Source organism: Callospermophilus lateralis, chromosome 13 (assembly GCF_048772815.1).
Source record: "Callospermophilus lateralis isolate mCalLat2 chromosome 13, mCalLat2.hap1, whole genome shotgun sequence".
NCBI lineage: Eukaryota > Metazoa > Chordata > Mammalia > Rodentia > Sciuridae > Callospermophilus > Callospermophilus lateralis.
The window spans coordinates 3269355-3287962 of NC_135317.1; positions in this window are offsets into that span (position 1 = coordinate 3269355).

Consider the following 18608-nt stretch of genomic DNA (forward strand, 5'->3'; position numbering starts at 1 on the left):
TTTTTCTCTCTCAGGTCCTTCATAGCTGTCAACATCCTCTCCAGGGATCATTTCTGTAAGGACCTTTGAGGTTCTCAGCAGGTGGAAGATCCCCTACATTCCTGTATTGTAAGACAAACTGTGTCCCTACTCTTTTGTAAAGTTAGATTGATGGAAGAGTGTATGGTTAGGATTAATAACATATTCGATTTGAGTTGGGAATCATTCTGCAGGATGAATAATTGTATTGGGAACCTGCGATATTTACAAGAATATATAGGTGAAATGTAAGTATGAAAACAGAAATCTAGGTAAGATTTGTAGCCCAGAAGGGAATTGGGCCTTTGATTGTGACACTTAGCTTTTAATTATGGTTTGCACAGATGTCTCAGATAAATCGATATAAAATGGCATAGGACCTTGTATCTTGGATGATTGAATGTCGAAGAGAACATCCAGTCAAAAGAGGACAGTAGGTAGGATTAGGAAGATAGTAAGTAAGTTTAGAAAAAAGAGTGAGTATAGGAATTGGACCAAAAGTTCTATAGCAATAGGGTTTCGGTTAGTGAGTGAATGTCAATGTCAGCACATGTGAAGAATGAGTCACAATGATGAACTGGAGAAAATATGTAGGAAAGCAGATATCAATAGAGACATTATGAAATCAGACAAAGTATAAAGTGAGTGATAGTATTAGATATTTTCAACCGGGTTGAGTTTGAATATATAATCTTAGGAAGAAACAAATATGTAGTCATTAATAGGATTGACATTTGAGAGCATTAGGCAAATTGGACACGGATTTTTTTAGTAATCCATGTTTACATTCCATTTAGTCTTTGGTACAATCATAAGTGTGAACTTTGCATTTTGTGTCCAGAATATTACTCTGATAAAATGTATATGTAGATCAGTTGACATAAGTATTTCTTCCACCATTTCTGGGAGCAATATTGTCAAGACATATAAATTAGTATTAGGGGTACAAAGAGGTGTAACCTGTGTCTATGTATGTAGAGATAATGCATGAAGAGACCATACTGTGAATAAATAATATAACTGATTACACTTTAAATAATCGATTGAATTGATATCTGAAAATATGCAGAAAATCTTATATTGATATACAATCATTAATTCCAACCAATTATACATATAATGGTAATATTACTTTTATGGTTTATCATGACGGTGTGTGAGATTTTCTTCAAAGTGATAATGGAAATTGAAAATAATGTGTTTGGAAAGAAGTCTCATGAAACGAGCAGTCAAGAAACATGAAGGAATACATGTGTTCTGAATCAGGAAGTGATTGAAAGTGAAACAAATGCCTATCAATTTGATAAATTGCGGATGAAATACTTATCCTATGATGTGCATAAACTGAAGAAATAGTAATGTACCAGAGTTGAATAAAAATGAACGTCAAAATACACTTCATGTCCCATAGGTATCTATACGCATTGATGTTAAACTGGGTCAGTTACTGTAGAAATATTAGGATTTGTATGCACCATTCACTGAAGTTTGTTTTCAGTACTAGAAAACAAATATGTATTTCAGGTGGATGAATATTTCTGATAATAATCTTGTGAAAAGTTGATCATAAATCCACACATATGAATATGAATGAATTTAGGGAGTGTATAATAAGACACATATATTTCATATTTTGAAAAATCTGGAGAGTATATATATATATATATATATATATATATATATAAAACACACACACACAGACACTAAAAAGTAGCAATATATATGTCAGTCTAAATTCATCATGAAATATGTATCATCCACACACCCAAAAATATTCATTTTACTGAACATGGGTTTATGTATAATGTTGTTCAACTAGAAAGCTCACCTATAGGTTGAATTTTCAGTTCCAATAGGGTTTAGAATGAGTGATCTATTCTCACAAATTGTATCTGCCAATTCATCCACCTCACAAGAATGTACGTGTGGTATCAGGTAGGGTTTGATATGTGCATATAAAAATACATGTGCTGAATAGGCTACAGAGAAAGGGAGACAGAAATTCAAATATTTGTTAACTTTCAAAACACATGGAGAACTATTTCAATTGAAAATTTGCTAGATTTATAACTCCTACACTATATAATGCAAAAGGCAAGTCCAACTATGCACCATGCCTCCTCTGAACTGCTTGTATTTCTATTTTGATGGGGTAATTTATCTCCATCATATTAGCATTAGTAGTCAGAGTCTAGTAGGGTAGGGTTTAGTGTCAGGGATTAAGTATTTCGAATGGAAAATTAGATAATGAATCCAATGTGTATGCAAAAAATCTTCCCATTCTCATCCAGAACAATGCCTTGACATTATATTCGCCCCAAGTAATACACAATTAGAGGAGAAGAGTTAGAAAATCTGTGAATACATATCTGGAATGGAAAATGCTCAGGAGTTCACAACCTTGGATGTGGAAGGGGAGTTTCCAAAAGTAAGGGACAGGGTTGATAGACCCAACCTGATCATTTATTAAAATTGGGAGCCCACTTTCCAGAAAGCCATGAAAAGATAATTTTGGCTTTATTATAAATTACTGCAAATTCTGAACCTGCTTGAAATGTTTGCCCATGCCTTAAACTCACCCATGCCTGGCTCTCTGACCAGAATGCAGCCCTCTCTGAAACTTTAGTGACACCTCATAAATATTTTCTTTCCCTGGCCAGACAACGAGTCTCTGAGGCTCTAATGGTCCTCATAATTTCTGATGTTGGGGTGAGCAAAAAAAAAAAAATGTAAACTACCGTTAGTGTGATGCTTGTTAAAGTTCTGTTATCTGTAACCCCCTTTTTGTGTATCTTTCTGGGCTATATAGCTGGGCTATAGGAAAGGTGGGTTTGCTGTCTTGTTCCCGCCATTTTGGGAGGTAGAGGTAGCCTTTCCCTTTGAAATAATAAGCTTGCCTTAATTTGATTTTACTAGGAGTCAGTGGTCTTTACATGCGTTCCTGGTCTAATATTTTGGAGTTCCCCAGTGAGATGACCCTGCCGGACCAGATCACAAGACCAGACTGCTGTAAATTCTGAAGCTGGCCTTTCTTCCAGGGCTCCAAGCTTGAGAGCAACTCTAGGGTTTGTGCAACTTGAGATGTTCCAAGGCCTTGGAGTTAGCCTTCAGTTCAGGGAGCACTGCAGTGAACCACCGCATTAAAACTATTAGGAAGCACCTGGTGGAGGAGGCATCCATAGGTAATTGGTGCCTTAATAACATCTGATATCCGGTTAAGGGAGATCTCTTCTGATGACAGAGAGGTGGATTGAGGAGGCTCACATATACTCCTGTCTGGGACAGTAACAAGAATCATTCTGTCATCTGTTCTTTTCTCTAGGGAATTCATCTGGAAGGGTAAAGAGGTGCCAACGGGCACGCATGCGGTCCTACCGGGAGCTTTAGGAAGACATTGCATTGCTCCTCTTTTTTTCTGTTTTGGCGCCAGATTTCTGTTTTTTTTTTGTTGTTGTTGTTGTTTTGTTCTGTGTTCTATATGTTTTTTGTTTGTTTGTTTTTGTGCATTTTGTTGTGTGATTTCTGTGGTGAAAACTTAAGGATATCGGACATGAAAATGGGTAATAACCCAAGTAAGCCTGACACCCTTTGGACTGAGTTTAAAGGAACTGCAATGAACTTTACACCAGTTTGTGAAGCAGTATGAGAAAAGCCCCTAGCTGGCTGCCTGGAGCACACTCACTGCAGAGGGCAGTGCCTGCGGGGGACCTAAGAACTGAGTATCTCCCAGGTTAACATGTGAAACTCCTTTAAAATCCCTTGTCCCTCCAGATAAAGAGAGTCACAACCTTTTGGCAGAGTAACTGTGTTTATCTTTGTTAGCAAAGCAATAAACCTTCCTTTTTCTTTTTCTCAAAACCCTGTCCTCATTTTTAAATTGGCATTAATTGGCTTCAAGTTCAGGAACCCAACTTTAAGTTACAAATTTTGATAACCTACCTGCACCCTGGAACTTTTTGAGAGCTGACTACCGAAATATTAGGAGATGATGCATGCTTGTGGTGGAACTAAACCAGAGGAGCAAATCCTGTAAGTAAAAGAAGGGACTGAGGGACTCCCAGCAGCTGCTGAAGCCTTATTTTTTCAGAGAATTCCCTAGGTCTTTCCCTGCAATTTAACGATAATGCCACCTCTGTCTTCTTAAAAAAGAGGGAAAAAAAAGGGGACACTAAATGCAGGAAAGTCACCATGGAGACAATTGATTTTACATTTCAGGATGCTCCTCTGTGAAAACATCTTGTCCCCTTGTGGGGACATCTGTGGTGCAACTGGTGTAGGAGATTTTTCTCTTATCTGCTCTGTTTTAAAGGCTTCTGTCTGCCAGTCAAAATCTGGAGCTGCTTTCTGTCTGTCGTGTGTCTTTGTTTCTGGCCCTTTAAGACATGTGCAATAATGTGTTGATATTATATATTGTTTCTTGGGAATGATTTTACCTGAATGTGTGTCTAAATGATGATGTATTATTGTAACAATCTGGTAGCTCATTGGGTTTTTGAAGCATTGCAGAATCTTGCCGTTAAAAGTCAGCTTCAGATAATTTTTAGTTTATGATTTCAGATAATTCATGCCAGAGAACTTAAATACTTAGGATGGAAAACTAAAGAACTCTACTTCCAAGTTGGCAAGAAATTTCCCAATCATTCAGTCTTTTTTTTTTTTTTTCACCAATTTTTAATTGGGTAGCCTGGGAAAATGTCACTGTGTGTACCAGTGAATTAATTTGGACAAGGATAGTAAATCATAGTATGGTATCTGTTGACAACACAAGATGTAAAGATATAAAATTTTGTAAATTTTGTCTTAAACTTGTATCAAAATTTTCAACATCCTATCTGGAAAATTATGGTTAAAATGCGTTAGGCCTGAGGTGTCTGCTCAGAATAGCAGTTTTTTCCTGCTTCTTCCAGACCTCAGCCAGGACTTAGATTGAAATGCAAATGAAAGAAGCCTGCAAGATCAGTAGGAGACTGATATGAGGCTTAAGGAAAAAAAAAAGTAAATAGTATGGTATTTACTAATTACTGGTCAGTTATTTTTTTTAGGACTCTTAATTTTTTTTCCTTAGATCCTTTAATTTTTTTAACTCATAATTTTGATCTTACAGACCTAGGTTAATGTTTTTCTGATCAGTTCTATCTTTGACCAACTGTGGAGTTTTTGAAACATGGCAATGGAGATTTCACCTGCTAAAAGCTACAAGGCCTTTACTATTATTATGTGTGCACACTTTTGTTATTTGTTGTATGTCTATATATATATATATATATATATATATATATATATATATATATATATATATCCTTAATCATATATATGATACAGAAATTAACATATATAAGGAGTGCTCATAATAAAAAAAGCACTCATAAAAACAAATTTTTAGGGCTGCCCTCTCTCACCACTTCTGTTCTACATAGTTCTCGAATCACTGGCCAGAGCAATTAGACAGACGAAAGAAATTAAAGGCATAAAAATAGGAAAAGAAGAACTCAAATTATCACTATTTGCAGATGACATGATTCTATACCTAGCAGACCCAAAAGGGTCTACAAAGAAAATATTAGAGCTAATAAATGAATTCAGCAAAGTGGCAGGATATAAAATCAACATGCATAAATCAAAGGCATTCCTGTATATCAGCCACAAATCCTCTGAAGTGGAAATGAGGACAACCACCCCATTCACAATATCCTCAAATAAAATAAAATACTTTGGAATCAACGTACCAAAAGAGGTGAAAGACTTACACAATGAAAACTACAGAACCCTAAAGAGAGAAATAGAAGAAGATCTTAGAAGATGGAAAAATATACCCTGTTCATGGATAGGTAGAACTAACTTCATCAAAATGGCGATTTTACCAAATGTTCTCTATAGGTTTAATGCAATGCCAATCAAAATCCCAACGGCATTTCTTGTAGAAATAGAGAAAGCAATCATGAAATTCATATGGAAAAATAAAAGACCCAGAATAGCAAAAACAATGCTAAGCAGGAAGTGTGAATCAGGCGGTATAACTATACCAGACTTCAAACTATATTACAGAGCAATAGTAACAAAAACAGCATGGTACTGGTACCAAAACAGGCGGGTGGACCAATGGTACAGAATAGAGGACACAGAAACCAATCCACAAAACTACAACTATCTTATATTCGGTAAAGGGGCTAAAAGCATGCAATTGAAGAAGGATAGCATCTTCAAAAAATGGTGTTGGGAAAACTGGAGATCCATATGCAACAAAATGAATCTGAATCCCTTTCTCTTGCCATGCATAAAAGTTAACACAAAGTGGATCAAGGAACTTGATATCAAATCAGAGACATGGCGTCTAATAGAAGAAAAAGTTGGCTATGATCTACATACTGTGTGGTCGGGCTCCAAATTCCTCAATAGGACACCCATAGCACAAGTGTTAATAACTAGAATCAACAAATGGGACTTACTCAAACTAAAAAGTTTTTTTCTCAGCAAAAGGAAGAATAAGAGAGGTAAACAGGGAGCCTACGTCCTGGGAACAAATCTTTACTCTTCACACTTCAGACAGAGCCCTAATATCCAGAATATACAAAGAACTCAAAAAATTAGACAATAAGATAATAAATAACCCAATCAACAAATGGGCCAAGGACCTGAACAGAAATTTCTCAGAGGAGGACATACAATCAATCAACAAGTATATAAAAAAAATGCTCACCATCTCTAGCAGTCAGAGAAATGCAAATCAAAACCACCCTAAGATACCATCTCACTCCAGTAAGATTAGCAGCCATTAGGAAGTCAAACAACAACAAGTGCTGGTGAGGATGTGAGGAAAAGGGTACTCTTGTACATTGCTGGTGGGAACTGCAAATTGGTGCGGCCAATTTGGAAAGCAGTATGGAGATTTCTTGGAAAGCTGGGAATGGAACCACCATTTGATCCAGCTATTCCCCTACTCGGTCTATTCCCTAAAGACCTAAAAAGAGCACACTATAGGGACACTGCTACATCCATGTTCATAGCAGCACAATTCACAATAGCAAGACTGTGGAACCAACCTAGATGCCCTTCAATAGACGAATGGATAAAAAAATTGTGGCATTTATACACAATAGAGTATTACTCTGCATTAAGAAATGACAAAATCATAGAATTTGGAGGGAAATGGATGGCATTAGAGCAGATTATGCTAAGTGAAGCTAGCCAATCCCTCAAAAACAAATGCCAAATGTCTTCTTTGATATAAGGAGAGTAACTAAGAACAGAGTAGGGACGAAGAGCATGAGAAGAAGATTAACATTAAACAGGGATGAGAGGTGGGAGGGAAAGGGAGAGAGAAGGGAAATTGCCTGTAAATGGAAGGAGACCCTCAGGGGTATACAAAATTACATACAAGAGGAAGTGAGGGGAAAGAAGGAAAAATATAAGGGGGGAGAAATGAATTACAGTAGAGGGGGTAGAGAGAGAAGAGGGAAGGCGATGGGGAAGGGGGGATAGTAGAGGATAGGAAAGGCAGCAGAATACAACAGACACCAGAATGGCAATATGTAAATCAATGGTTGTGCAACTGATGTGATTCTGCAATCTGTATATGGGGTAAAAACGGGAGTTCATATCCCACTTGAATCAAGTGTGAAATATGATATATCAAGAACTATGTAATGTTTTGAACAACCTACAATAAAAATTAATTTAAAAAAAAGTGGATCCAAAGATCTTTAATTCACGTGATTAAAATGGTTCAATTTAAATTGGATAAACAGATAAAAATAAATGTTTTTAAATTTAAGCTTACAAGTTTTTATAGGTGTTCAAAAATCTAATAAAATATTAATATGTACAAAATGTCTAAAATGCCTGGATTCTAGGACTTTTCCTTGAACATAAAAATGGTTTACACTGTTCAGTAAATTTGTCTAATATTTTAATAAATAAGTAAAGTAAATTTGATGTGGAATTTCTCATTCTTTAGTACTTTTGTTAGATACCCGATTGATTTACTAAGGTCTGTATCAGATTGTAAAAATCAGTCATGTGTTAAAGAGACAAAATTTTTATAAAACATAAGTTTACCCATACTATTGTGTTTATTAAGTTTTAATTTTTCTAGAGCAAGCAAGCATAAAAATTAAACAACTGGTTAAATAAGAACTGTTATTTTAGCGCACTGTACAGCCATTTCTTTAAAAGCTAAATTTGGTTCATCTAAAAATATCAATGTAATTTTGTTGCTATTAATGTGCTCATATCTTCCAGGTATACAAGTCTGTAAGTTAGAAACATTTAAAGAGCATTATATCAAGCTGGTATTCTGAAGTTGTATGGTAAAAAAAAATGTACTGGGGATTTATTTACCTGTTATCAATAAGATATGTAAAGTTTTATGTTACTTTTTTCATTGGGGAACAATTTAAATGTATTTTTAAGTTAATCAGAGCCTAATATATGTAAAGGTTAAAATCTTTCAGCCTTTGTTTAATCCATGTTTTGAATGTGATGTCATATGGTGTTAGATAATGTTAATGTGACCTCAAACAATTTATGTAAACTTTGTAAAATAATATTTAAAAAACAATGATCAGCTTTAGAACTAAAACACTTAGTATTTATAAAGAGGCCTGCCTTACCTGAGATAAGGCTCTGTGTCCCATCTTACTACATGTGAGAATGACTACAAAAGGAGTAGGTCAGATTTTATTTCATTTAAAGTTATGTTCAAAAGTTCTTTTGTTTTTCTGTGAAGATTACTAGGATCTCAAACAGGGCATATAATGTATAACTCAGCAAAAAAATTCAGGGTAGCTATTACACAAACTAAGTATTTTTACTCTTGTTAAAAAATTTTATTTTTAATTTGCTTAAAAGTGATCTAAAGATTCCCTGTTAGTCTTTTACAGAAGTGTTGGTTTAATAACACAACATGGGTTAATTTAAGATAATAAGTCGTCACCTACAAGACAGATAGAATAATACATATCCCAATTAATGAAAAGATAAATAATAATAATAAGGTTATCGATATTAAAGCCCAGTACTCTCAATATAAGGCTGTTAAAATTTATTTGCTGAATGTTTAAGATTAGGATTTAAAATTAAAGTTAAATGAATAGGCCAAGAAAACAAATATTAATATTTTAAGGTATACACTTTATGTTAGCCTCCAAAAATAAGTAAGACTGGAGGTTACAAAGAAGGATTCTCAGACAGGAATGCCTGATAACTATAAAAAGAGACTATTAAGAGGAGCTGCCAGAGGCAGAAAATTTAGTTTAGGTCCTAAAGATATTCCTAACCTAGAGAGGTATGCTTGGTGTTTGCTAGTACGATTATCCAGCCCTGAGGAACAGAATTAAAGGTTTCTCTATTAGACACAGAGGTCATACTAGAAAAAAGGATTTTGCAAGATCAGATGACATTAAATTAATAAACTGTATCTTATGTGGAAGGACAATTGTAAAACAAAAAGTTAAATATTAAGTTGACAGTCCTGATAACTGAGGATATTAATGAATGGTGAGGGAACTTCTATACGGTGACATGTTCCAGCTGCTGCAACATTTATTCAGTACTCATGGTTTTTGTTACTCTCATAGAAGAACCCATTCCCAGATGACTTTAAAACCTGTTCTTCCCCAACCAGTCTTCAAACCAAGCTGAAATCTAAAAGGCCACTCATGTCCCTCAACTAAATTCTAAAAGGAAACTCATGTCCCTCACGCCATGCCCCCTTACGTCACCCTCTCTCAGCTCAGAAGAATCCAAAATGTGTGAGGCCTCTCTTCTTACAACAATGGAGCCAAAAATAAATAGACTATCAATATACATAATTAATTAAGTCAGGTAAAATCAGGGAGACCCGTTTTGGGTGAGTTCTAGAAATTTGGAGACTGTTACCTGAGGGATTAAAATTTCCTCAGTGCACTTCCCTTAATCTATCAAAGATTTGAAAGGAACACATAAGAAAAGGGGGGAATGATAGGCCCAACCTGATCTTTTATTAAAATTGGGAGCCATCTTGCCACAAAGCCATGATAAGATAATTTTGGCTTTACTATAAATTACTGCAAATTCTGAACATGCTTGGAATGCCCGCCCATGCCTTGAACTCACCCATGTCTGGCTCTCTGACCAGATAGCAGCACTCTGTGAAATATTAGTGACACATCATAAATATTGGCCTTCCCTGGACAGACAATGACCCTCTCTGAGGCTCTAATGGTCCTCACAAATTCTGATGTTAGGGCCAGCAAAAATATATATATATATATATATATATATATATATAAACTACCATTAGTGTGATGCTTGTCCGAGTTCTGTTATCTCTAACCCCTCTTTTGTGTAACTTTCTGGGCTTTAAAGCTGGGCTGTAGGAAAGTTGGGGTTGCTGTCTTGTTCCTGCCGTTTTGGGAGGGAGAGTTAGCCTGGCTGGTGAAAATAATAAGCTTAGTTTAATTTGATTTTAATTGGAGTCAGTGGTCTTTTCTTGCATCCTGGTCTCACAGGTAAACACTCCACAAACATGGAGCTCTGCTGGGCTAACGACTTTTTGAGAAACTGCCTCTGAGGTTGGGCACTTGAAATATATGTTGTTTTCAGGAGCTTTAGCTTCCTTTGTTGTGAGACCATCAAAGCTGGCTCTGCATCTATGTGACCTGAAGAAATTGGTTTCTTATTTTCCAATGAAAATGAGGCAAAGTGCTGAATTCTCTCTTTGAAGGTAAACTGTGGCCACTGAAGGCTAAGTGTCTCCCTGTGTGGACTGTGAACCCATTTGGTCATCCTCCACTATTCATGGTGTTTCTTGCTGCTGCACTGGGAGTTTGGTATTTGCTCCACGAAATACAAGGAGTTCAACTGGGACACAGTGCTGAAGGTAGTTCTGTCACGTGTGGTGGGTCAGAGTCTGCAGGAGAATGCACCAACCAGGTTTCTATCCCACATAGCTTGCCCACTTGAAGATAGCAACCTGATTCTGAACATTGCCCTGAAACCTCTCCATATAACAAGATGCCTTTACATATAAGGGTCTGCTGGCTGCACCATGTCAGTCACAAGCCATTTGGAAGTCAATGGTACATCCACATGGCTCCAACACAAATGTTTTATCCCACACCTGCACACCACAGTTCTGGGCCCAGTACTCAGCAGGCTCCAACATACTGGCATCTCTGTTCTACACCATTTTCATGAAACCCAGTCAATCAAACCACTGTCTGGAACACTCCTGATCAGCAACAGGACATCCAAAGGTTCTCCTCTGCCACCTGGTTATGGGAATTTCAAAAATTTCTTGGTATTTATCTAGCCATTTTTCACGGATGAAGTTGGAGGCACTGTAGGTTTCAATTCTTTCAGGAACCATTAAATGGTGAGGAAGCTCATTTCAATGAAAGCTCTGGAGAATTCTCACAGTCAAGGCTTCCCAAAGAGTGGCCAAAAGATCACATGAACCCAGGCCCATTGAGGTCTACAGTTTGAGGTCCATGTTTGTTTTGAATCTCATCTATGGCTGCCAAGTCTTTCATAATAAAATCATGTGATATCCTGGCTGAGATTCCCGATGCTCTGTGGAAAGCCACCCTGGGACTTGATCTCAGTTTCCAAGGGCGACTCTAATGCATGGCCTCCTAAAATCCCAAGAGAATTCATGGCAATATTTCTCTGAGGTCAGTTCCAGAACTCAGTCTGTAAGGGGAATCACACCAGACTTCAAGCCCAGGTGGACCCAGTCATCTATTCCAACCACCACACAAATGACCACAATTAAAACCAAAACACTCCCACATGGCCCTCATCTTCTTCCATATAGACACTCATCATTACCTCTGGCTGGAGGTTTCCATGAGGGGCAAAGCTCACGACAGTGTCCAAAATAAGCTCCCTTACCCCTCATTTGCCTAAAATCAGGGTGGCTTGGACACCCTTCCTGTGAACTAGGACTGATCAAATATGCCTGCCATTTGTACTGCCCAGCTTCTCCAATTTGAGGCCTACTGACTGTTTGGTATAGATTTTTTATGTGAATTGGAGTCATGAGAAAACCCAAGCAATTACGGGCTAGCCTTTTCAGGGTTTTGAAGAACTCATTTGACCCAATGGATCCCTCTTCTCACTTGATGTAGGTCAGAAACCTTACAGAGGAAGGCGAGAGACTTCAACCACAATGACTGCCCTTTTGGCCATTTTGTTTTTGGAAGCACAAAAGGAATCTTTCTTTAGATCCATCAGGTGCTGAGAATCTAAGCCACAGCCTCACACAGGGCCAAGAGGCTGATTCAGACACATCCCTTTTGGAAGCAATTAAGCAAAGAGCCACAGGTGATGCCCATTCATTTCCATTTGAAAACTGTTTTCTTCAGGCTTCACAAAGGGTTGGCCTGAGGCAAAGACCTTCCTGACATTCAGGGCAACAGAACATTATGTAAGTAAAAGGCCCAAAGCAGGGTTTCTCCACTGAGACTTTACTGGTCACACTGATATCTGAGTTTTCTGAGATGCTCGCCATTCCCTTCAGCTATCCAGTACATGGCCATGTCACAGAGCTTGGAGGTGGTACATATCTTGGACTCAAAACCATGAGCCTGTTCTGGAGAGTGGCCAGAACTCAGGAAGAGTACAGGAACTTAGGAATATTGTAGGTGTTGCCCATCCATAAGCCAAGCCACAGTCCTTTCATAAATTGGGCAGGATGAATGCTGTTAAGCTTTCTCCTGGAGAGGACAAATCCATTGATGCATTATCTTTTTTAATGTCTACAACCAGAGATACAGTGGGATACACAGATATAGAAACACTTGCCTTGTCAAACAACTTACTAGAAACAGTCCACTCAAAACCAAACAAATCGCCTTTCCTACCTATCACGCCTTTCCTACTGTATCAACATACACTAGTTATTCATCACCCCCTGCCCCGGTTATTTTGCTGCAGTGGGACTGCTGCAGATGGTGGCCCATACAGGGAGCCCTGGGACACTTGGGGGTAAGTGACGAATAAAAGCTGCCCATCCATAGATAGGATGGGAGCAAATCTGCTCGTCCCTAGGCAGATAGGGCGAGAGGAAAAATGGTCATTTCAAAAAACTGGAGAAGATTGATACAGTATGTTTGTGTCTTGTTTTGTCTCAGTGTATTGTATTGTCTTTGTGATGACAATAAGGAAGGGGTGAGAAGTAAATTGATAATGGAAAGAGGCACCCCAGTGGAAACAAGAGCAATTAGGGCATGTGTTGATGGAAGCCCAGGAAGTCTAACCAGAAAGAAAAAGAAAGTTAAGAAGAAGAAGGATTATCAGGAAAAAAGTTGCAGCAAAAGGCTATTACTGAATACTTTTCATTTCCGGAGTGTGTGTGAATCGGCGCCGCGGCTGCCACATGCTCAAGCCAGTCACTGCGCAGCAAGGGCTTTTCAAGCAGTGGCAGCCGGCAATTCCCCGCCCCCAGCCTGGGGAGCGGGGGGGCCCGTGGCAGTTTGAGTCCGGGACACTCCCCAGGGCCATCTGTGGCTGCCCAGGATGATACAGCCAGCAAAAGATGCTACTGACTCCCTGATGTTTGGTCATTTTCAATGCCAATTGCTAAGCTACAATGGTTCTCCCACACCTGGAAGCTAATAAATAATAAGCACTATTAAGGCTTATTTCAAATGTAAAAAACCTTGAGATAATGTATTAAATTGTTCAGAAGGTTGTTTTCTTAGCACCTGGTGGAATACTATAGGATTTTCTTTAGCCAGTGGTAGGAGTTCCTGCCTTCATTCCAGTGCCGGTGAGGACGAGGGTGGAAGAATTTTCAGTGTTGCTGAAAACCGGAGGAGACTTCGGCTGAGAAACGGAGGAGACTTTGGATCAAGCTAGCTGCCTTCAGAACTTTCCTGGGCTGTGATTTAAGCTAGCTGCCTGCAGAATTTACCTGGACTGTGATTTAAGCTAGCTGCCTGAAGAACTTACCAGGACTGTGATTTAAGCTAGCTGCCTGAAGAACTTACCAGGACTGTGATTTAAGCTAGCTGCCTGCAGAACATACCTGGACTGTGGTTTACCTGAACTGTGAGTTAATCTATTGAGACACTGCTTTACCTGGACTGAGACAACAAACTGTAATATATAACAAATTGTAACTCGGTGTCTTTCCTAACAGTGTCATTGCTGGTATTATTTCTCCAAGTGCTTCTTCCATGGAGCCATCAATTGACTTGTATTGTTACATTTTGTATCCTCCCTTTCTGTTTGTAGCAGGTTATTTATGGTGTTTCTGTAAAAACCACTGTGGTCTTTATTTAAATTAAATAAAAAGGGGAAATGTTAGAGTCTGTAAACATGCCAAAATAACACCTGACATTTTGCCAGGGGAATGTTAGAGTGTGTAAACAAGTCTGGATGATGCCTGGCAAAATGCCAGAGGGAGTGGTTTGAGAAGTAACAAAAGCGAGCCATTAAGTGTGGAGATTCCTGATTGATTGACTGCAGTATCTAGTTTATGTTAATTAGATAAGCTGGGTGGAATGTATAAATACCTCTATTGTCCTAAAATAAATGGCTTCCACTCCTGCTATAGCAACATACACATGTTATTCATAACCCCCACCCCCAGGTTATTTTGCTCCAACCGGACTGCGGCAGTATCTGCCAAGTCAGAAACCTCTCAAGTATGAACATGTGATACCAGGTAGGATTCTATATGTGCATATAAAAATACATGTGCTGAATAGGCTACACAAAAAGGGAGAGAGAAATTCACAAATTTGTTAACTTTAAAAACACATGGACAACTATTTTAATTAAAAATTGACTAGATTTATAACTCCTACCCTATATAATGCAAAAGGCAAGTCCAACTATACAACATGACTCCTCTGAACTGCTTGTATTTCTATTATGTTTGGGTTATTATTCTCCATCATATTAGGATTAGTAGTCAGAGTCTAGTAGGGTATGGGTTAGTGTCCAAAATAAGCTCCCTTGCCCCTCATTTGCCTAAAGTCATGGTGGCCTGGACACCCTGCATGTGAACCAGGAGTGATAAAATAGGAGTGCAGTTAATACGGCTCTGCTTCTCCAATTTGAGGCCTACTGACTGTCAGGTAACGATTCTTTATGTGATTTGGAGGCATGAGAAAACACAAGCACATCTGCAGGTCATTGAAGAATTCATTTGAACCAAAGGATCCCTATTCTCACTTGATGTAGGTCAGGAACCTAACAAAGGAAGGCAAGAGACTTCATTCACCATAACTGATCTTTTTGCCATTTTGGTTACGGATGCACACATGGGATCTTTCTTTAGATCCATCAGGTGCTGAGAATCTAAGCCACAACCGCACACAGGGCCAAGAGGCTGATTCAGTCACATCCCTTTCCAAAGAAATTAAGCAAAGAGCCACAGGTGATGCCCTTTCATTTCCATTTGAAAACTGTTTTCTTCAGGCTTAACAAAGGGGTGGGCTGAGGGAAAGAACTTCCTGACATTAAGGGCAACAGAAACATAGGTAAGAGAATGGCCCAAAGCAGGATTTCTCCACTGAGACTTTCCTGGTCACACTGATATCTGAGTTTTCTGTGATGCTCCCATTCCATTCAGCTGTCCAGTACATGGCCATGGCACAGAGCTTGGAGGTGGTATATATCTTGGACAAAAAACCATGAGCCTATTCTGGAGAGTGGCCAGAATTCAGGAAGAAAACAGGAACTTAGGAAGATAGTAGGTGTTCCCCATCCATAAAACACACCGCAGTCCATCCATCAGTTGAGCAGGAAGAATGCTGGGAAGCTTTCTACTAGACAGGACACATCCATTGATGCATTCTGTTTTTTAATGTCCAAAACCACGTACACAGTGGGATACACCGAACTAGAATCACTCACCTTGTCAAACGATTTACTAGAAACAGTCCATTCCAAACCAAACAAAGCGCCTTTCCTACCTATTTTCAGAACATGAGACAAAACCACAAACTCACACCCACACCCACAAAGGCATCTCCTTCCCCCAAGTAAGTCTCTGACTATCCAGAGTGTCCTCTGTCATTTGGGCCATACTATGTTCCCCGAAATGGCCAGTCCTGTCTCAGATCTGGTTGCCTTGGCCAACTCTTTGAAGTTTTCAGGAGCCAGTGGTGAGCCAGTACCTGCTTTCTCAGGAAAGACCCCTCTTCAGATTTGTCCTGGCATTTGGCCATTCTCTCAGCAGTAGGTACCAAGAAAGTCTGACTCTGTCCTTGGTAAATCCAAACAACTGAGCCCAGTGGGAGTGGGACTGGGACTGGCTCTGGGTGTCTGGCATCTTGGATCCCAATTTCAGAGAGTTCCAACACCAAGGAAGTGAGGTAGGTCACTTCCTTCAAGAACTGAATGAGGTCACTCCCTTGGCAACCACTTTGTCCTAACAGTTGCTTCCAAGGATCCCATGAGATAGAGGTTTCCCCTACTTCCTGTGACACTTTCACAAGATAGAATGGTATATCAACCATAGGCACCCGGGAACATCTCTCAACAAAGGTCTGGTTTGGTCCACCTTCTCTACATTTAGAATAGAGAGACTGATTCAGACATGACCCTTCATCCTGACCAGGTGGTTTGCCATGCAAGGTGACTTTTGCTCTCTCAACTCCTTCATAGCTGCCTACATCTTCTCCAGGTATCATTTCTGCATGGATCTTTGAGGTTCTCAGGAGTTTTAAGATGCCCTACATTCCTGTATTGTAAAAACAACTCTGTCCCTGCTCTTCTGTAAAGTTAGATTGAGGGAAGAGTGTATGGTTAGGGTTAATAAAAGGTTCGATTTGGGTTAAGAATCATTCTGCGGGATGAATAATTGTATTGGGAACCTGAATATTTACAAGAATGTAAAAGTGAAATATAAGAATGAAAACAGAAATCTAGGTAAGATTTGAAGCCCAGTAGGGTATTGGGCCCTTGATTGTGATACTTAGCTTTGAATTATGTTCTGCAGAGATGTCTCAGATAAATCGATGTACAATGGCATAGGACCTTGTACCTTGGATGATGGAATGTCGAAGAGAACTTCTAGTCAAAAAGGGATACTCGGTAATATTTGAAAGATAGTCAGTAGGTTTAGAAAGAGGAGAGAGTATAGGATTTGGACCAAAAGTTCTTTAGCAATAAGGTTTCGGGTAGAGAGTGAATGTAAATGTGAGCACATGTGAAGAGTCAGTCACAATGATAAACTGTGGAAAATATGTAGGAAAGCAGATATTAATAAAGACATTAGGAAATCAGGCAAATGATAAAGTGATTGATAGGATTAGACATTTTCAACAGGCTTGTGGGTGAATATATAATCTTAGGAAGAAACAAATATGTAGTGACCAATAAGATTGACAAATGAGAGCATTAGGCAACCTGGACATGGATGTTTTTAGCAATGCATACTTACTTTCCATTAAGGCTTTGGTGAAATCATAAGTGTGAACTTTGCTTTTGTGTCCAGAAAATTACTGTGATAAAATGTATATGTAGATCAGATGACATAAGTATTTATTCCACCGTTTCTGGGAGCAATATTTTGAAGATATATAAATTAGTACTGGGGTTACAAATAGGTGTACCCTGTGTCTAGGAATATAGAGATAATGCATGAATAGAAAATACTTTGATTAAACAATGTAACAAGTTCTAAATTTAAATAATGGATTGAATTGATATCTGAAAATATACAGGAAATCTTATATTGATATGCAATCATTCAATCCAACCAGTAATACATCTAATTTTAATATGAGGCTTACGGATTATCATAAAGAGTGTGTGAGTTTTGTTTCAAAGGTGATTATGGATTTCGGAAATAATGTGTTTGGAAAGAAGTCTCATGAAGAGACCAGACAAGAAACCTGGAGGAATACATGAGTTTTGAATAAGGAAGTTATTGAAAGCGAAACAAATGCCTATAAATTTGTGAACTTGTGGATGAAATATATATCCTATGATGTGCATTAACTGAAGAAATAATAATGTACCAGTTTTGTTAAAAAATGAACGTCAAAATACACATCATGTCCCATAGGAATCTACAAGCATTGATGTTAAACTGGGACAGTTACTGTAGAAATATTTGAATTTGTATGCACCATTCACTGAAGTTTGTTTTTAGTACTAGGAAACAAATATGTATTTCAGGTGGATGAATATTTTTGAAAATAATCTTGTGAAAAGTTGATTATAAATCCACATACATGTACATGAATAAGACACATATGTTTCATATTTTCAAAAATCTACAGAGTGTATATATATCTATCTATATCTATCTATCTATCTATCTATTTATATATACACACACACACACACACACACACGCACACTCAAACAGACATTAAAATGTAGCAATTTATATGTATATTTATCATGAAATATATATAATCAACAGATATAAAAATATTAATTTTACTAAACGTGGATTTATGTATAATGTTGTTCAACTAGGAAGTCACCCATAGTTTGAATTTTCACATCCAACAGCATTCAGAGGAGTGATCTCTTCTGACAATTTGTATCTGCTAAGTCACCAACCTCTCAAGAAAGTACATGTGATACCAGGTAGGATTCTATATCTCCATATAAAAATACATGTTCTGAATAGGCTACAGAGA